Here is a 22,882-nt window from a genome sequence, read left to right on the forward strand (position 1 = left end):
GGTGAGCAACACGGGTTTGTTTCCCTTTTTGACATGATCCACAAATATATTCATTATCAGAACATAAATTAGGCATACCTCTCACAGCTTCATACTTACAGATATTTTTCAAGGTTTTGAAGCTCACATGACCCAGTTTCTGATGCCATAGATTCAGATTGCTTACCTTGGCACTTCGACAATCATCACTATCTCCCACAAGATAGCAATTATCAGCAGACCGTGGTCCTGTCATAACACAAACATTTTCATCATTAAAAACTTCACAATTATTCTTGTTGAATTTCACATGTAAGTCATCATCACAAAGTTGACTTATGCTTATTAAATTCGAGTTAAGTCCTTCAACATGTAAGACATTATGAAGCATGGGAAGTCCATCAACATTTAGGGTTCCTTTGCCTACAATTCTCCCTTTGGCACCACCTCCATAAGTTACACGTCCACTTTTTAGTTCGGAATAATCAATGAGGTTTTCTTTAGAACCTGTCATGTGACGGGAACACCCACTGTCAAAGTACCATGCTCCTGCAATGTTAGTTTTCAGCGATATATAAATGACATCACATTGAATGACAGTTTTTGGTACCCAAATTTTTTTTGTGGAAGAACTTTTGGATGTGGTGTTGGACATGGTGTTGGACAACACCTTATGCAACACCTGATTTGAGTGCCACTTGAGATAATCAGTTTTGAGTTTGTAGCAGAAAAGTTTGATGTGCCCAGTCTTACGACAGTAGTGACAAATGAAATTATGCTTTCGTTGCTTGGGATTTGAGATTGATACATGCTTCTTGCCTTGAGCCATCTTTGCTGAGAAATGATTTTTTTGCGGTGAGGAGCCTGAACTGGATGTTTTCAGTGTCTGTTCAGAGGCCAGCTTTGAGCTTTGTACAATTTTCATTGGTGAATTTTCTGTTTTAGTGACAACATCGACTCCTGCACCCTTTACAAATACTGTGGTCCTCGGACTAGAGTTAGACGACTCACCATGTTCATACATACTTGGAATATAACCAAGGCTATATCTGTTGTCCTTTCCCATAGTCAGTACTTCGTCAAGTTTTGATGAGCTTGTATTGAATTTGGCAAGAGTTTTTGATGCTTTCTCAAAATCATCTTTGACTTTACATAGTTCGATATCCTTTCTACTTAGCAAAACTTCTAGACGAGACAAGTTGTTCTTCAACTCAGTGTTTTCTTTTGACAGTAATGAGTAAGCCTTATTTCTTTTGAGCCAGTCATCATAGAGTTCTTCATACATCCTTTGGACAACTTCAATAGAAAGCTCTTCTTGGTCAGATTCCTGAATTTTGTTAGCTTCTGAAACTTCCAGAGAGTTGGCATTGGGACACAGTGATTCTGACACAGTGTTGCGCCCTAGCGTCGCAGCACCAGCGGCAACACCAAAGGGATTGACCTGCAGTTTTTAGGTTTTGTCCTGGACAGCGGATAAAGAGGTGCAATTATCTCCTTCCTTGGTTTCAAAATCCTCATCAGGATCCTCATCACTCAGTGTAGCTGTCATATTTTTGTTTTTACGAAGCCGATTTGCGCACTCATTTGCGTAATGACCAAATCCAGAGCATTCTCTGCATTGGACTGAATCAATTTTCTTTGTTTCTGTTCGAGCTGATGAATCATTTCACGATCTGAAATTCCCTCTTGTTGATGCAGTTATTTTATTTCTTTCATAAGGAACAAACTGTGGTCTTGATGCTTATACAATATTCTTTTTGTCACTCATTCTTTTTAGGTAGTCACCAAATTTTTTTGTGATTAAGGAGATTGATTCCTCGCCAAGATCAGAGTCCTTTGCCTCCTGAATTAGATTATTCACAGAATCATCCGTAGTTTGTAAGGCAACAGCCTTCCCAGTATCTCTTTTCTGTAGGTCTAGATTCATCTCAAATGTTCTGAGAGATCTGATTAGATCCTCCAGATTAAGCTTAGAGGTGTCCTTGGATTCGTCAATAGCACAGATTTTGATATTAAAACGCTCAAGAAGAGATCTCAGAACCTTGCTAACCAATCTTTCATTTGACATAGAATCACCGAGACTAAAGGCCTCATTTGCTATCTCACGCAATCTTCGATCATATTCCATAATAGTCTCGTTTTCCTCCATCCTTAAACTTTCAAATTTAGAGGTCAACATTCTGAGTTTGGTTCTCCGAACACTCTCAGATCTTTCGCAGTGTTTTTGAAGAATATCCAAGGCTTCTTTGGTGGAGATCCAGTTGGTGATGAGACAAAACATGTTGATATCAACAGAGGTGAAAATAGCATTTAGCGTCTTGGAGTTGAAGTTCACTGTTTGAACTTCATCATTCGACCAGGAACTCTCTGGTTTGCTTCGACTGTCTCCATCATCATCAACTATCCTTGGTGGGTACCAACCATCTTAGACTCGTTGCCATGCCCTTTCTTCTATAGATTTGATGTACATTCTCATCTTGACTTTCTAGAGAGCATAGTTAGAACCATCTAGGACTGGTGGTCTAAAAACCGTGTTAGACACTAGTGGATCCATTAAGCTATTAGTGTATTTCTCTATAAACAGCAATAAACAAGAATCAAACACTTAGTGTATCAAGTGATGGCTTTGATACCACTTGAAAGAATTATTGCGCATTAATTGTCGGGAAATAAATATTAAAAAACTTGTATGTCAGAATTGAGTGGTGTGCTCAGTGTTGTCAACACGACACACAACACAGCAGCGGAAATTTGTTATTTAATATGGACTTAGCATCAACAAATGAATGCTTGAATTTCACTTATGCAACGCCTCATGGCAAAAATTCACTAGAACACTTGTATCAATTGTTTACACCAAAACAATCCTAGTGAAAAGAAAAAAAAAAAAACAAAATCATTTCCCTTGACACTCCAAGGAATTAAACATGCATCAAAATAAATCACCTAAAAACTAGATGTAGTAAATAAAACTGTATTGCTTAAAATCAAATGAATTCACTCTTTGATCAACACTCTGCGTCAGTGTTGTTCTTGAGTATATGAAACACCAAACAGCAACACAGTCACTCGACTGACGAACTCCCGTGCTTTGTATGCAAATCTTCACACGTAAAAACTTTAGCGGCCGTCGATCAACCCTAAGTTATTGAGAATGGACCCTTGTATATATAGTCTTTCCTTTGACCTAGATCTTGAGACCTATAAACATGGAAACTAGAGTTTAATAGGAATCAAACTTCAATTTAGATATCATACCTTATATCTTATAGATAATTTTCCTAATGATATGATATAATAAATATCGGGAATATCAAATCTATTAAATTTTTCTAGAAGTGCAAAATCAAAATAATATCTAAAATGAATTTGGAATACAATATTCCTTTCAGTCTTTAAATGAATTAAATCATAATATTAAATCCGATCATATTTTTGTTCAAACGGTGATTTGGAGTGAGTGATAATTTGAAGAAAGATTGAAGTCATTTTTTCGTCAATTTGAAGTCCACCTTAATTATTACTTAAATTTCATCATCAGTTCAAACACAATCGTAGCTAGATTCGATATGTTTGTATTATAATAAAATTCGGAATAAAGAACAATCTGAATTAAACCGTTTAATTCCAATTCTATTTATTGTTGGAATCAAAATTATTGGTCTTTGAATTTATGTTATGGATAGTTATCCTACATATCTAAAAATAACAAATATTTAGTGGGCTTTGTTCATGATGACGATGGTTTAAGAGTAGGTCTCTTGTGAGACAGTCTCACGAATCTTTATTTGTGAGACGAGTCAACACTACCGATATTCACAACAAAAAGTGATACTCTAATAAGCATAAAAAATAATACTTTTTCATTAATAACTCAAATAAGATATCTCTCTAATAAAATATGAAATGTGATATCGTTTCACACAATTTTTGTCATGGTTTAATAACAACCTTGAGTTGGGCGTTTATATTTATCCTCATTCGACCAATTGTGTTGTGAAGATGTAGAAAATATCGGACATTTTAGGCTCTCTTTTCCCAAAAGAATTAATTTTGATAACGAGGGCAGATGTTGTCCAATTCTTGACATTCAAATTTATTAAATCGCTTCTCCCTCGGTCCACAGAATGTTTTGTTGATGGATGGTTCACCTATCACAAGACTTTGTTCGCCTACTAAGACCACTTCTAATTTTTTTCTTGCGTTAAAAAAAATTTATCCTTGTTTTTTAATTTAAATGTGGAAGAGATGTAATATGATATTCGACAATCCCTTAATCACTTCCACATTTTAAATCAAAAAACAAGAATAGTTTTATATATATATATATATATATATATATATATATATATATATATATATATATATATATATATATATATAAAACTTTTACTAACGACAATCCCTTGATCACTTCAACATTTTAAATGAAAAAACAAGGATAGTTTGCATACATTATTGGAGGAATTAAGCACAAAAGGGTTAAAAATAATAATTACTACCGATGCATTGAATAAAGTATATGTAAAGTCAATGGGAAAACGTAATCTAGCTACATGTAAATCTAAGAAAAATGAAAAATTTTTAATTTAATTATTTTAGTTATATTAATTAAATGTGATAGGCATGTTTACAAGTTAAAAGATAATTTCTATCAGAATGTATAAAAAGGTATTGTTTAAGGGTTATTCGAGACACGATCGAGGAACAATGACCGGAGACTGTAAAGGAAAAATATTTTTATTAAATGATTATTTTTAACTATTTATTAAATGGTATATTTTATATATTATTTTCGAAAATGGTATATTTGAAGGTGTTTTTACGCGCCGAGTCGTATTTTAAACCGGTAATCGATTTTTGACGAAAATAGTGACTTTTTCAAGGCTCGACTAATATTTTCGAAAACCATCCTAAACGAAATAATTATCCTACTTTATAATAGGCCTAATGAGCCTATTATAATAAAGTTATTGGGCCTAGTTCCTACCCAATTATTTATAACCAAAACTTGATTTCTACAAGTCTTAATACACACAAACTCACGCCTAAAGCACTAGGTGAAACGTCTACTCGTTTTTAAAAAAGTGCGGAAATATTTTTTTATTTTTAAAGCTCGCAATTTCAAAATGAATTTTCAAATAATCGTATTTAATTGGAAATAAAAATGTCGCAGTTTAAAATAATCAGCATCAAACGTAAACGTAAGTGAGTAAAAATCGTAATATCTTCAACGTATATAAAATTTTTAACTCCTCTCAAATCACATAAATAAATATGCAGAAAATCGTGCAGTCCTCGGTTCGTGTCACCGCACCAGTGCTGCATGCTCAGAGTTCAGCATCTCAAGTCTCCTCAGTAACTAGCTCAGCTACATCACACACGCCTAGTGAGTTTAAAGACTCAACACACCTGTAGCAGGAATAACGAGTAGATATACAGACACACAGTAGTGAAAAATATCATACTCAACATAACTTTCGTGAACTTAAAACATGAACATAAAAGTATCGTGTAAAATCATGTCGTGTCAAACATGTCATCTCATATCATCATATACGTAAAAATTTTCTTTTTAATTGAATTCAGTTCATTAGTTGTGACTTCCGTATCTGCTCTATCGTATCAGCTCTATCGATGTATCCATCTACGTATAACCACGATAACGGGCGGCGGGGACATCAGCGATATCATTGCCTATCCACCGAGCCTTGGTCTCAGCTCATCATATCTCATGTCATCATATACATATACATCATCAGTCACAACCAATTCTCATCCTTCAAAACTAACATCATATTCACCACTTAATAAAACATGCATATACGTAAATTTTTTATTAAACCAAGCATGCGACATATTTATCATAACTGCGTAAAAAATCGTAAACATGATGCATAAACATTTAAAATATCGTAATTTTTTGCTCAGGGCACTGTCTTGACAAAAATCTCATCCCAGGTGCAAAATGACCATTTTGCCCCTAAAAACCCGAAAATTATCATTTCACCCCTGGACCTCTAAAATTGACCCGAAGCTCACCAAACTCCTTAAAATGTCCCAAAACATTTTTAAAAGCATTTTTAGACGTAAACAAAAGTTAAATTCACAACTTAACTGATTCGTTTTAAAACTTGGACTGGGATCTCGGTTTTAACCTGAATCAAACCGAAACATAACCAAAACTTTCCCAACTTTTTATCACACCTTAAAAAACTTAAAGGTCCTAAAACAATGTCACCAGACCCCTAAACCTATGGCTGAAAATTCCAGAAAATCACCTAAAGTTCGGCCCCTCCTTATTTGCACTCTAGCACACTCATCTTCCCAAAAACTCATGTCTCTAGCCTACACCGACGGCAGCATCCCTATACCAGCCTAACATGGACCTAGGCCAGACCCTAAGGCACCTATTAGAACCAAGCCAACAGCCGCATGCATGTTACTAACTGCTTGGAACCGAGAACCCACAACAAGACCCTACCGAGGCCAAATCGTCTCTCCCTAGCTCGATCACTCGTTCCCTTCTTTCCAGCATGGTTCGAGCCATTAAACACCTTGACTCAGACCCACCAGGGTCTGGTACAGAGCTGTAGAAGGTCCTCGCACAGGTGGTGTAGCAGGAACAGTGGATCAAACCCTCCACCAGCCACACACTCGGTCGGCAGTCGCTTACTTCAACAAAACCCAACCAGCTGTGCACAACAACACTTAAAACTTACCAAACACGATCTGAACAGCCCCTTACCATCACAATACAGCAGCCCCTTGCACCAAAAACCAGAAAACGTGAGTACCAAATCAAGGATAGCATGAACACTTGAAAACCAAACACATATATCACATACATGACTGGATTGAAAGTTTTACTTTCATAAATACATATAAATCAGTAATATAATGTGAATGATGCGAGAAATATGTTACAAAGCGTGCCTGATGATGTTTGAAGAACAAAAACGAGACGAGGGAGACCCGGATGAATTCATTTCGCAAGAACAAGAGCAAACCGAAGCTTCCTCAGCTGGAGAATGCTGAAACCGGGAGGAAAAGGAGCTGAGGGGAGGTTTCGGCTATGTGAAAATGATTAGGTTTAGATTAGAGGGTAAATATATACTAATTAAATGATTACCGCATAATTTTATTTTTAACGGTATGCAAATTTTATCGAATTGAGGGACTTTTTGAGGATTCGGCAAATATTTTCAAAAACTTCCCAACGCAAAATACTTTTCGGAAGTGTGTTTGGATTTAATCTTCTTCATTACCATTCAGATATATTAGCCAAAGACCGAGAGTTCCATCGAAAATTCTCAAGTTTCCTCATAGCTTAGATATTGGATTGTACGAGATCCGGCAGTCCGATTTTCTGTCAGATTTTAGTTCCATACTCCTCTTGTCAACAGCTTCAAAAGGATGTAAGTTTTCAAAACCGTGTTAGGATAGAAATCAGATATGATTGATATTCGGTGTTCTTGAGATATTAGACATCGTAGAATCGAAAACGGATAGAAGAACGGACCGTTTACGCAATTTTTATCATTTTCCAAAATATCTTTGAATGGAATTGTACAGATTTTTGAGATTGTGGCTTATATTACTGATGATTATGATTTGTTAAGATATATCTCTTGTTGTTTGAGTTGCCGGATATATCGAGATTGCGTCGTTATGCAGTCGACATTGAACTAGATTGAGTATTAATCAAATTACTCAAGTTTTTCTTTGAATAGAATGGTGATATTGTATATTTCGAATGTCATTGCCAGATTGAGTGTTGATAGCTTCGAATTCAAGACTTCGACTTCGTCAGATGGACATAAGAAAGGTATAAATCAATGTTAACCGGGAGATATAACTCGAGTAAGAGATAACTGGTGTTCCCCAAAACCACATACTTATTTGTTATTATTTTAATACCTTTGTATTCCTTGAATGTGTATTCTTATTTTATTGATTTATAGAAAAGTAGAAAATAGAAGATAGATATTGAGAAAAAGTCTTTGGCAGAGGTGCCAAGTTTGTGCCAAAGGTGTCAAGTCACTGGATGTTTGTTTTATATCGATGTGCTTAGAATTAGATCGACTCCTATTGTAGAGATTCGATATAATGTACCAGATTCTGGGAACCGGGATCCGTAGATAAGAGTCGAGTCAGAGATTAAGAGTCTAAGAGTTTGATTTACAGTTTATATCGATTCATGTTCCTCAGATTTTGATACATGTTATTTGATAAATGTTTATGCTTTTGTATATTCTTCTATGAAATGCATGTATACATTGTTTATACTGGGATTTATATTCTCACTGGAGTTATCCGGATGTTGTTGTGTTTGTATGTGTGCATAACAACAGGTGGGACAGGATCAAGGTTGTGGGGACCCGGACGCTAATAATTTTTTTAATCATTCTTTGGGAATAAATGAATCAATTAATAAACAGGGTCTAAATTTTTTTTAAATACAAAAGCGGAAACGTATGAAATAAATCTTATTTCATTTACAAGATCAATATCTAGATCTAAGTACAAGTCATGTACAAAAGTAAATCATAACAACTACTGTTCATTCAATACATGTCAAATAATGAAACATATCTACTTCTGGGTCCGAATCTCCATGCTAAACTATTCCTCTCTCGTCCTCATCTTGACCCTGATCCTGTCCCACCTGTTGTCATATACACATACAAACAAGACAACAGCTGGATAACTCCGGTGAGAACTATATTCCCAGTATAAACCATGTATACATGCATTTCATATAAACAAATATAAAAGCATGAAGCAGATATCCATAACATGTATCACAGTCAGAAACATGAATCGACATCAAACTGTAAATCAAACTCTGAACATGTATCATAATCAGAAAACATGAATCGATATCACATGGTAAATCATACTCTGTGACTCTGAGACTCTGACTCGACTCATTCCTGATCTAGGGATCCCGATCTGAATAAGAACACAACAATCTCCCACCTACTCTCCCGATCGTGGTGGCGGTACGTTCTTATTTACGAAGGTCCTGTCCTTATCGAATCTCGCTATAGAAGTTGCTTTACTCCTATGCATACATCGATATGACCAAACGTCCCGTGTCTTGACATATCCTGCCAAAGACTGCATATCCGGCAAAAGACTAGGCATATCCTGCCAATGGCTCCTCACATAACAAATGCTTAACTATAAATCAATAAAGTAAGCATATCAATCTTAAACAATGCCATATATCGAGGCAATGACAATCAAGTATGTGATTTTGGGAGACTCAAGTTAAATCAAACTCGAGTTGCGCAATCTCGAATCAACATTGATTTATACCTTTCTCTTATCGGTCTGATGAAGTCGAAGTCTCGAATTCCGCTGTACATACTCAATCTGGCAATGAAAATATCGAATATACTATGTCAATGTGCAACTCAATTCAAGACCTGTTCTGATCAAGACTCAAATCAAGACTTAATCTCATCAATGTCAATTATACAACAATACAATCTCAATCAATAGTGAATCTGATAAATTCAATCTACTGATGTTTCGACGGTATACAATACAATCTCAATGACCCCATCATTCTCAACATCACAGAAATGATAACATGGCTCATAATCAATATCAATACACTCATAATCTCGCAACAACGGATCATAATATCAAATCTGTACAGTCTCAATCATATCAATTCTGAAAATCATAACAATTGTATAAATTGTCTGTTCTTCGATTTGACTTCAATTATGTACTGATTAGTATATACAGAACACACAATAATAAGCAAATCACAATTTCCCCAATATCATAATTTCAAATCCTATCAAAAATCAATGAAACTTACGTCCTGTTGTCAATGAGAGGATCTCAAAACTGTGCTCGGATTCAAAATCAGATCACTGATTCATTCCAAATCACCATTCGAAAATAATATAGTGCTTGAGGAATTTTGAATTCTCGATTCTTTTCTCTGCAAGTTCTGAAGGAAATGACAATATTTATATAACTCAAGTTGCATGAAGAAACAAGTGGCTCATTTTCGTTTTGCATGCTGCATGCATATGCGTGCCCAAGCCCCGCGCACATGCACCGTAAGTTCTATCCGGATATTTTGTTACTCGACTGCTCGCGCATATGGGCGCACACAAGCCGCGCATATGCGCGAGACCTTCTGGTCACGCCCAACTCTTCTCGCACAATTCGCGCATATGCGCGCCCATTCTTCGCGCATATGCGCGCATCGGTGTCGCGCATATGTGCGAGGTGTACTGTCCTCGAACATATTTTGTGTTTTCTTCCGTCTTTTCCGGTCTAATCCTTTCCGTCTATAGTCACATTAATTATCGCCAAATCTTTTCAGATTAATGGGATATAATCTCGGGCCTTACATTTCTCCCCTCCTAAGATCCGATTCCGTCCCCGAAATCACAGGCAATCATATCATATCAAAGGTAATCATATCATAAGGAGATATATAACGGAAGTTAATCAGAAAACTCACCTCAATGAACAATTCTGAATTCTCTGTCTCATATCCAATTCTGTTTCCCAAGTAACTTCTTCGATAACATAATGACTTTTGAAACGTCTCGTGTTCTTTTGTTTAAAATGTACTAGAATTTTTTTTTGAAATTCGGCCAACACATGAAAATATTTTAAATAAAATATTTTTCCCATGATCTAGAACATCCACTAGCTAGCATTTTAAAATCAAGTACAATAGTCATAAAAATAAAATCATCGCATGTTATACCAAACCTAAAAGCAATAAATTTGAAATGTGTAGCCCATACAAAATCTCTCAAAAACCTCTCAAAGCATAAAAAAAAATCTTAAAATCTTTAACGAAATCATGAATCATAAAATGGTAAATGCGGAAACAGTAGAAATGCTAGTCCTCGGGTTGCGTGCACCTTCTGTCCAGTCAATCACCCGTCAAGGCCTCCCTCAACCTCACCTGCATCCATCACACCTAGTGAGTCTAAAGACTCAACACACCAAATATTTGTAACGAATAATACATAATAAAACCACAGGCAACAGTGAAAATACTTTTACGTAAAATAACATTTTCGTGATAGGCATAACATGAACCTCACCTTTACCTTTTCCTCAATCATAATATGACATAATATTTTTCATGATCATAAACATTATCTTTTTCCTTTATTGAATTCAGATCGTTAATTGTGACTTTCCTCAATCCTCAAAAGTCGATGGTACCATCTACATGAAACCACAGTACTGGGCGGCGGGGACATCAGCTACACAGGATCGTCAACTGAGCCTTGGCCTATCTTCAATCATAACCTCATATCCTCATATCCTCATAGTCACAATTACTTCACTTTCATCAATGTTTCCATGCTTTCATCACTTTATAAAGTCGTGCATAAATATATTTTCTTTCGAAACCAAGCATGCAACATGTATTTTAAATGTCAACTTTTAATCAAAAATTCATGGTAATTTAAAATAAATCATAAATAAATCATGAACATTTCATAAACATTTAAAAATGAACATGATATCATAAAAACAGCATTTAGGGCACTGCCATGACCTTTACGAATTTTAGGTGCAAAAAGACCGTTTTACCCCTAATCGTGACATTTTACGTTTCTGACTATTCTATTGATTTCTTGACTCTAACATGTCCCAAATAATTATTTAATCTTACATTAATTTTTTCGTAATTTTATTTAGCTTAATGATATACTTTTTCATTTATCTTTAATTAATTGTTTTGACGGTGTTTTAATCCCGAAAAATCCTAAACTTTAATATAAAATTCCTAAATTCAAAATTTAGTCCTTTTATATTATCTTAGCTTTTTTGAACCACGACTCGACCCCCGAGAACTATTTTTTCAAATTTTTCTTTATTTAAAAACCCTCATTTGACACCTAAACTTCGACTCCGAGCCAAATTTCGATTTTCACGAGTTACACCCGAACCATGTTGGTCCAACACTTGCCCAACCTCCTAAATTAACCTCCTGGACCCTAAGTTCACCAAGACACTGACCCAAACCATAAAAACTAGAACCCCCTATTTGACCCTATGCTGGCCGAGAGTTCTAAGGATGGTAGGACTCTTCCTTTTGCTTTCAGGACCTAGCCGATGAGCCCAGACCCCGAACCACTCACCCTCATACCTTCCTAAGACTCTAAAGACTCGTCCTAGCCCAGCCCCTGAGCCCTGGACCGAGCCCCCATCCCTGACTAGGCTCACGAAACCTGCACAGAATCATGTACCTTCTCGGGTGGGAGTCCTTTCTTCCAAGGACTCCTCCCTGCCGTTCAAGACCGAGCCCTAGCATGGCTAGGACTCTTCCCCTGAAACCACCTGACCCTAGGCTAGCCATGAACCCTAGTCCAGGCCAGCCCTCCTTTTAAAACATGGAACCCGAAACCCTTAAAGTTCGTGACAGCAAAACGAGTTTCCGTGTACAGCTTGTGGTGTAGCGTTTTGAGTGTGTTTAGGACTCTTTCAATTCGTGTAAAACCTCTCTTGATCATGTCCTAACATCATGGCAGCCCCTTGCATGCAAGAACAATTTATTAGATCCAAAAATCATTAATTAACTACATGTCGGTGCATAAATCTGAAAATTTCAGAAAGTTTCTTTGTGATCTTCACGCATCCAATATTTAAACAATAATATGACATGATGGATGAGTAAAGGAAAATTTATGCGTGTCTTTGCGTCGTAAACGCACGAAATACCGATGGCGACGAAGAACGGAGAGAACCGAGGCTAGCTTCCCTTAAAATTTTCGAAGAAAATTGCTTCCCAAGGCTTGAGCAAGTGCCGCGACTGCTGCTGCGCCGAGGGGAGGGTTTTGTTTTTGATTAACTTGAGCGGCGTGAGTTTCAGAGTCTAGCTTAGGGTTTTTGTGTGTTTTATATGCTAATTAATTTATTAAGTAGACTTAAGGCCTAATTAGCTCCTAATTAAGCCCACTAGTGATAGCTAGGATTTAAATAACTTATAAAAAAAATGTTTTCATAACAATAATTAGTGAATTAAATAGCCGGACTGTTTAGAAGCTCGTATTTTGGTTGAAAATCCAACACCGATAAAATTAGTCCCGGTGTATAAAATCACCTCAAAATTCCATGTTTTCAAAAATATGAGAAAACCATCATCTCTATATTAAATAATTAAAAATAATTATTTAAATAAAACATTTTTACATTTTTCTCAGCCCCCGGTCTCCGTTCCTCGATCGTCACTCGAATATCCTTTAAAATACAATTTATGCATAATGACAATAAAATCTCAATTAACAAGTAAGCATGTATGTCACATAATTAATTAGCAATTAAAATAACTTAATTTCCCATTTTTCATATTTTCTAGATTTGCTTGCAGTTGAGTTACGTCGTCTTAATTTTTAGACCTTACAATTCCTCCCCCCCTTAAATAAAATTTCGTCCTCGAAATTAGAACTTACCGAATAAATCCAGATAGCGACTCAACAAGTCCCTCTCGGTTTCTCAAGTAGCTTTCTCTTCTAAGTGATTCAGCCACTTGACCTTGACCATTGGAATGACTTTATTACGCAATCTCCTCTCTTGCCTTACTAGGATCTGGACAGGCCTTTTCTCATATGTCATATGTGGAGTTAGTTGAAGAGGCTCATAATTAAGTACATGTGATGGATTAGACATGTACTTCCGCAGCATTGAAACATGGAACACGTTGTGAACTCCTGAAAGTGCTGGTGGCAATGCCACCCTATAGGCTAGTGTCCCAATCCTCTCCAAAATCTGAAACGGGCCTATAAATCTTGGACTAAGCTTTCCTTTCCTGACAAAGCACATAACACCCTTCATAGTTGCTATTTTCACAAACACGTGGTCGCCCACTGCAAACTCTAAGTCCCTTCGTCTCTTGTCTGCATAACTCTTCTGTCGGCTTTGTGCAGTCTTCATCCTCTCGCGAATTTTGACCACGAGCTCAGCTGTCTCTTCAATGACATCCGGACCAATATCCCTTCTTTCCCCAACCTCGTCCCAATGGATATGAGTTCTACATTTTCTTCCATAGAGTGCCTCGAAAGGGGCCATCCCAATTGATGATTGGAAACTGTTATTATAGGTGAACTCCACTAGAGGTAATTTCGGTTCCCAACTGTCTTGGAAATCAATAACACATGCTCACAGTAGATCCTCCAAAGTCTGAATAACTCTCTCTGAATGACCATCGGTTTGAGGGTGGAATGCTTGTACTGAACAATGACATGGTTCCCATCGCTGCATGCAGGCTCTTCCAAAAAGATGAAGTAAATCGCGAGTCTCCTGTCAGAAACAATAGAAACTGGAATCCCATGCAGACGAACTATCTCCCGAATATACAATTCTGCATACTGAACCATGGTGAATGTCGTCTTAATAGGTAGAAAATGAGCTGATTTCGTAAGACGATCAACTATCACCCAAATGGCATTCAATCCTTTCACAGTCTTCGGCAATCCCACTACAAAGTCCATAGTGATATTCTCCCATTTCCACTCGGGAATAGGGAGTTGCTTTAATTTCCCCGCTGGTCTCGGATGTTCTGTCTTGACTTGCTGACAGGTCAAACACTCGGATACGAATCTCAAAATGTCTCTCTTCATGCCTGGCCACCAATATAACAACTGAAAATCTCTATACATCTTTGTAATGCCCGGATGAATGGAATATGGTGTGTCATGGGCTTCCTTCATAATAAGATCTCTCAAAGAATCGTCACTAGGAACCCATAGACAGTCTCGATAACGGACTAAACCATCCACCACTGAGTATAAATTCCGGCCCTTGGCTTCATCTCTTGTTCTCCACTTTGGCAACTGCTCATCAGTAGACTGTCCGTCTCGGATTTTATCTCTCAATGTCGACTGAACTGATAATGTGGCAAGATTAGAGGCCTCGCCCCTAGCATATACTGCAAGCTCAAACCGCTGCATCTCGGACTGCAATGGTCTCTGAAGAGATAGGTGAGTGATAACTGCTGCTTTTCTACTCAATGCGTCTGCCACAACGTTAGCTTTCCCCGGATGGTAGATAATGTCACAATCTTAATCCTTCACCAACTCAAGCAATCTGCGCTATCTCATATTCAACTCATTTTGGGTGAAGAAGTATTTCAAACTTTTATGATCGGTGAATATCTTGCACTTCTCCCCATTAAGGTAGTGTCTCCAAATTTTCAGCGCGAATACTACTGCTGCAAGCTCAAGATCGTGAGTAGGGTAGTTCTTTGCATGGATTTTCAACTGCCGCAGCGCATAGGCGATAACTAGGTCGTTTTGCATCAGAATTGCGCCCAAACCAAGTTTAGAAGCGTCGGTATAAAGAACATACTCCCCTTGCCCCGATGGCATAGATAACACTGATGCTGATATCAAGGCTTGCTTCAACTTGTCAAAACTGTCTTCACACTCCGGTCCCCAATTAAACTTTGCATTTTTCTTTGTCAAGGCGGTCATAGGTACCGCTATAGATGAGAACCCCTGAATAAACTTGCGGTAATAGCCAGCTAGTCCCAAGAAACTGCGAATCTCGGTGACACTCTTCGGCACATGCCACTATTTCACTGCTTCTACCCTACTTGGATCAACTTCCACTCCACTACTGGAAATGATGTGGCCTAAAAACGCCACTCTATTAAGCCAAAACTCGCACTTGCTGAATTTTGCAAAAAACTTTCTGTCTAATAGTACTTGCAGTGCGGTCCTCATATGGCGACTATGCTCCTCTCTGCTCTTGGAATAGATCAATATGTCATCAATGAAGACAATAATAAACTGATCCAGATACGGCTGAAATACGCGATTCATGAGATCCATGAAGATCGCTGGCGCATTGGTCAACCCGAATGGCATGACCATAAACTCATAGTGCCCATATCTAGTTCTGAATGCTGTCTTATGGACATCTGCTTTTTTCACTTTCAACTGATGGTATCCTGAACGCAGATCAATCTTAGAGAAAATCGATGCTCCTTGCAACTGGTGAAATAAATCCTCGATTCTTGGCAGTGGATACTTATTTTTGATAGTGACCCTATTGAGCTCTCGATAATCGATGCAAAGACGCATACTACCATCTTTCTCTTTCACAAATAATACCGGTGCGCCCCATGGAGAGTAACTAGGGCGAATGAAACCCTTGTCTAGCAAGTCCCGAATTTGATCTTTTAATTCTTTCATTTTGGCAGGTGCTAGACGATAAGGTGCCTTTGATATAGGAACTGTGCCCGACATTAGATCAATAGAGAATTCCACTACACGATCGGGCGGAATGCAAGAAACGTCCTCGGGAAATACGCTAGGAAAATCCCTCACAATAGCAACATCCTCTTACTTCTGATCGATAGACTCATGAGCAGTAGTGACACATGCTAGATAAGCTGAGCATCCACACTTAATAAGCTTCCTCGCACATAAACAAGAGATAATGTGGCATTTGCTTGTTCCTCGCCGCCTCAAAAATAAAAGGTTTACCATTAGGCGGTCGAATAGACACTGATCGCTGACTGAAATCAATCGAAGCTCCATTCACTGATAGCCAATCCATCCCAAGTATAATATCGAATTCGGGCATAGGGAGCACAATAAGATCTGCCCGAACTACATCTTTGAATAAACGAAGCTCCAGATTCTTGACAATCTTAGACGTGAGCATCTGATCACCGGATGGAATCGAAACTTTGAAACCCAAACCCATATCTTGAGGAGTAATATTCAGTCTTTTGATGAAGGTTTCAGATATGAAGGAATGTGTAGCTCCTGAATCTAGCAATGCATAGGTAGTTACACCTAGAATGATAATCCTTCCTGCGGTGAAAGATGTCTTTTAGATCTTTTCGAGTTGAAACTTAAGGATTCCACTATCATTAATTTCCCAAATTCACAAGAAGATTGCATGTTGAGCTTAAGCATTTCATGAAAATTGTATTTTAGCCCATACATTTTCGAACTTTATGCTTTCTAGTCCCCCAGTTTTGGATAATTGTAATTTGGCCCTTAAATTTTCGCATAATCTCATTTTTAGTCCCTTAAAATTTTCGAAAATTACTCCTTAGTACTCAAGGTTTCGGTAGTTACAATTGAGCCCTTAATATTACAATTATTTACATTTCGGTCCCTCAAATCTCGGAATTCGCATTTAGCCCTCAAATTTTGGATTACGCACGTTAAACCCTCAAGATTTTGGAAATTATATTTCGGTCCTCAAATTTTGTAATTTGAACGATGACCCTTGTGAATAATTCAAAAATACCAAGAAAGTCCCTTAGTTAAGATATTCTTAAATTTGGCCCTAAAACTTTTTATTTGGAAATATTACATCCTTAACATAAAATAAGACACAAAATTCATAACATTTTCTAGGGTTCTTAAAATCATATCTTAAACCCAACTAAGTAGAACATGCAACCTAAGTTCCACTAGGTTAAATCTTGCTTCCCAAATCAATTCTAGTAACCAAATTAACATTTCATGCAAGAATAGGCAATATAAAAATGTTAAATCACTAGGTTACCTGTGATAAGAGTACTGTCTGCTTCTTCCTCTGCTTCTTCAGCATTCATGACGTAAGCTCGTCTTACAGTAGGTGCCTTTCTCTTTGGGCAATCAACAGCTTTGTGCCCATTTTCCTTGCAGTAGAAACACTTGTAGGTCCCCCATTCACAATTGCCAAGATGCGGGCGATTACATTCTTTGCAGGGTTGCCTCTCAGCAGGCGGTGGTGCTCCTTGATTCTGTGGCCTCTGCTGCCCTTGCTTCTTGTTTTGACCTTGGGGTTTTTGAGGCCCTTGAGGTCTAGGTGGACCCGTATTCTGCTTCTTGATTGGCTGACTGTTATTATGATGCTGTTGCCTTTTACGCTGAATTTCAAAATCAATATCCCTCAAAGCCTGTTCAGACTTGAAGGCACAAGTAGTGGCAGTAGCATAATCTAATGGATGCATCATCATGACATTGTTGCGTAGAGAAGGGCGTAGACCATCCCTAAAGTGCCTGAGCTTTTCTGCAGGATCTCTAGCAATAAGGGGTACAAAGTGGCAACCCCTATCAAATTTCTTCACAAAATCGGCAACAGACAAGTCTCCCTGACGGAGGCTCATAAACTCTCTCTTTAGTCGGCCTCTGACATCCGCAGTAAAGTACTTCTCATAGAACATCTCCTTGAACTGAGGCCAAGTGATAGTAGCAAGGTTAACACCATGCTCGACCCCTTCCCACCATAGTGAAGCATCATCCCTAAGCAGGTAAGTGGTACACCTCACAAGGTCAGCATCTCCCATATTCAGATATCGGAAGTGTACCTCAAGAGAACGTATCCAGCTCTCAGCAGCAAACAGATCAGTGGTGCCAGAAAATTCCTTTGGCCCTAGCCTCCGGAACTGATCATAAATAACCTGTGGTGGCCTAGGAGCCTGCTGTACCTGCTGCTGCTGTAACTGGAACTGTAGCTGCTGCTGCTGCAACTGTTTTTCTGTAACTGTTGGTCAAATAAACGAGCCATCCCCTCAAGGGCACGAGTAGCAGCATCTGGTGGTGGTGGTGAAGGTCCATTCCCTTGGCTATTTCCTTGACGGTTAACACTGTTTTCTCCTTGGTTTTTGTTGACAGGGGCACGTCTAGGAGACATTTTATCTGAACGTTTTCCAAATTCTAACCTAACCAACATGCATTTAAATCTACTTTTTCTAATCATGTGTCATATCGTAATTCATTTAACAACTTTAAGCATGCAGAGCATATATACTCAAAAAGCTAGTAAACATATGGAATAAGCATATCATTCACGTAATCATGCAGGTAACATCATACTGAATCATATAAAGCATGTAAAAACTTACAAACTTGAGGCTTGACGACTGATCTTTCCGACGCTGATGGTGGCACAACCTTTTACAGGACCTTTGCTCTGAGACCAACTGAAACGTCTCGTGTTCTTTTGTTTAAAATGTACTACAAATTTAATTGTTTTAAAAAAAAAATTCGGCCAACACATGAAAATATTTTCAATAAAATATTTTGCCCATGATCTAGAACATCCACTAGCTAGCATTTTAACATCAAGTGCAATAGTCATAAAAATAAAATCATCGCATGTTATACGAAACCTAAAAAGCAATAAATTTGAAATGTGTAGCCCATACAAAACCTCTCAAAAACCTCTCAAAGCATAAAAAAAAATCTTAAAATCTTTAACGAAATCATGAATCATAAAATGGTAAATGCGGAAACAGTAGAAATGCTAGTCCTCGGGTTGCGTGCACCTTCAGTCCAGTCAATCACCCGTCAAGGCCTCCCTCAACCTCACCTGCATCCATCACACCTAGTAAATCTAAAGACTCAACACACCAAATCTTTGTAACAAATAATACATAATAAAACCACAAGCAACAGTGAAAATACTTTTACGTAAAATAACATTTTCGTGATAGGCATAACATGAACCTCACCTTTACCTTTTCCTCAATCATAACATGACATAATTTTTTCATGATCATAAACATTATCTTTCTCCTTTATTGAATTCAGATCATTAATTGCGACTTTTCTCAATCCTCAAAAGTCGATGGTACCATCTACTTGAAACCACAGTACTGGACGGTGGGGACATCAGCGACACAGGATCGTCAACTGAGCCTTGGCCTATCCTCAATCATAACCTCATATCCTCATATCCTCATAGTCACAATTACCTCACTTTCATCAATGTTTCCATGCTTTGATCACTTTATAAAATCGTGCATAAATATATTTTCTTCTGTAACCAAGCATGCAACATGTATTTTAAATGTCAACTTTTAATCATAAAATTCATGGACATTTAAAATAAATCATAAATAAATCATGCACATTTCATAAACATTTAAAAATGAACATGATATCATAAAAACAGCATTTAGGGCATTGCCATGACCTTTACTAATTTTTGGTGCAAAAAACTGTTTTACCCCTAATCATGACATTTTACGTTTGACTATTCTCTTGATTTATTGACTCTAACATATCCTAAATAATTATTTAAGCTTACATGAATTTTTTCGTAATTTTATTTAGCTTAAATAATATACTTTTTCATTTATATTTAATTAACTGTTTTGACGGTGTTTTAATCCCGAAAAATCCTAAACTTTAATATAAAATTTCTAAATCGACTCGACCCCCGAGAACCATTTTTTCCAATTTTTCTTTATTTAAAAACCCTCATTTGACACCTAAACTTTGACTCCGAGCCAACTTTCGATTTTCACGAGTTAGCCCCGAACCATGTTGGTCCAACACTTGCCCAACCTCCTAAATTAACCTCCTGGACACTAAGTTCACCAAGACACTGACCCAAACCATAAAAACAAGAACCCCCTATTTGACCCTATGCTGGCCGAGAGTTCTAAGGGTGGAAGGACTCTTTCTTTTGCTTTCAGGACCTAGCCGATGAGCCCAGGCCCCGAACCACTCACCCTCATACCTTCCTAAGACTCTAAAGACTCGTCCTAGCCCAGCCCTTGAGCCCTAGACAGAGATCCAAGAAACAGTGTGAAATTTTTTTCTAATGTACCAAAACCACCTGGTAGTGCGATAAAAGCATCAGAATTTTCAATCATTTGAGTGATTCTTTCATATATAGAAGAAACTTTTAATTCCTCCCCAATCGTAACACCTGTAATATTTCCTTCAGCTAAAGCTGTAGGAATAATACCCAAAACCTGACTACCTCCAAGATGAACAGATGTTGAAACAGATCCCATTAACCCAATATTACCTCTCTCATATACCAAGTGATTTTTTCTCTCAGCCAATATCTTTCCAAGATTATTCGCTACTTCTACAAACACTTCATTTTTTCCAGGACTCGACCCACGAAATACACAAATATTTTTCAATGTTTGTGTAGAGGATCCAGCCATGTTTTTACTTTCTTTTTTGGTCTGCGAAAATAGAGAGAAAGATGAGAGATTTTATAGGGGTAATATGTTATCATAACAAAACTATGGGTCACAGCTGTAAACAGAATAAATAGTAAAAACAATAATTACACACATGCATATAAACAGTAGTGTGATTGTGGCTCACAATTTTCCTCTGGTTTTACGTATCAGAAACGGCTTCAACGCCTTCTTTGAGTCGAGGATATGCTTTCCATCCAATTTTCTTATAAATTGGCAAACATGGTCTTTTTTAGTCGGATTCCCAAGACTATGACGCTCATCTTGGAATTGTTTCCATAAACGGAGAAGTTCAATATGCACATGTACACTAGAATGCGTCTCAAGAGTAAATAAGATGTTATCTAAAGACTCCTTACTCAGCCCATTCTTAATGAAACCAATTTTATCTTCTCTGTTATTGGAAACACATCCCAAAGATCTGCATCGTTTGTCACAAGTCCATCTCGCACACTAATGACAAACCCCTAAACTTTTGGCCCTTCGTTTTTTCGCATAAGTGCTTTTTCCTAATCCAGGCAAATACCGAATGAGCAATGATTGTGGAACTTCTCCTCCTAATCGGACCTTAGCTTCTATTACAAGACGAATATCTTCTGGAATTCCTTTTTGCATTAGCAATCTCAATCTTTCATACCTTCCTGCATAAATTTTTCTTAGAACATTTTCAGAAACAGAGGGAAAATATTTACAAATTTTTGAGAGAATTTCATCCATTTTGAAAAGAAAAGAAATGATTTTTTTTTATTTTGTATCAGAAATTGTGGGAAACTGATTTAACCGACTATGAAAGTCACGGAGTACCGTTATCCGCCATTTAACTGGGAAATAAAAAGATTAAAGAAACCTGAAATAAAAAATAACAAAATTAAATGCAACATAAAAATTTAAGGATCAGAAAGGGAAATAAACTCTTCTTGAAAGATTTCATTTTCCAAAAATGGTTTAAGCCTTTGTCCATTCACGTTAAAAACATCACCATTTTTAGGATTTTCAATATCCACAGCTCCATAAGGATATACATGCTTTACAACATATGGGCCTGTCCATCTTGATCGTAATTTTCCTGGGAATATGTGAAGTCGAGAATTATAAAGCAAAACTTTTTAACCAATCTCAAAAGATTTTCTAAGATTTTTTTAACATGAAATGACTTGATTTTTGCTTTATAAATCCTTGAATTCTCATACGCGTCATTTCTGAGTTCATCAAGTTCATTAAGTTGCAATTTACGCAATTTGTTGGCATCATCCATGCTTGAATTTAAAGTTTTGATCGCCCAATAAGCTTTATGTTCCAATTCCACAGGCAAATGACAATGTTTTCCATAAACCAACCTATAGGGAGACATATTCAATGATGTTTTAAAAGCTGTTCGATATGCCCAAACTGCATCACTAAGTCGCAGAGACCAATCTTTTCTATTTGAGTTAACAGTTTTTTCCAAAATTTGCTTTATCTCCCTATTGGCTAATTCAACTTGTCCTTTTGTTTGAGGATGATAAGGAGTAGTTACTTTATGAGTAATACCATATTTTTTCATTAATGAAGCAAATGGTTTATTAACAAAGTGAGTTCCCCCATCACTTATCATGGCTCGAAGAATTCCAAATCTACTAAAAATATTTTCTTTTAAAAATTTGATGACAATTTTATGATCATTTGTTCCACATGGAATTGCCTCTATCCATTTGGAAACATAATCAACTGCAACTAAAATATACAAGTATCCAAATGACGGTGGAAAAGGTCCCATAAAATCAATTCTCCAACAGTCAAAGATTTCAATTTCAATGATAGGATTCAAAGGCATCATGTTTCTTTTTGAAATCGCACCCAATTTTTAACAATTTTCACAGATCTTGCAGATTTCGTGGGAGTCTTTAAACAAAGTGGGCCAATGAAATCCACACTGCAAGACTTTTGCATCCGTTTTCTTTGAAGAAAAAT

At 37.2% G+C, this 22,882-nt stretch overlaps 1 pseudogene; it reads right to left on the bottom strand.

Annotated features, from left to right (window-relative positions):
- LOC140806684 (uncharacterized) overlaps positions 1-22,882 on the bottom strand; it is a 103,423-nt pseudogene that overhangs the window by 77,555 nt on the left and 2,986 nt on the right.

This window comes from Primulina eburnea, chromosome 12, assembly GCF_022965805.1.
Source record: "Primulina eburnea isolate SZY01 chromosome 12, ASM2296580v1, whole genome shotgun sequence".
In the NCBI taxonomy this organism is placed as follows: domain Eukaryota; kingdom Viridiplantae; phylum Streptophyta; class Magnoliopsida; order Lamiales; family Gesneriaceae; genus Primulina; species Primulina eburnea.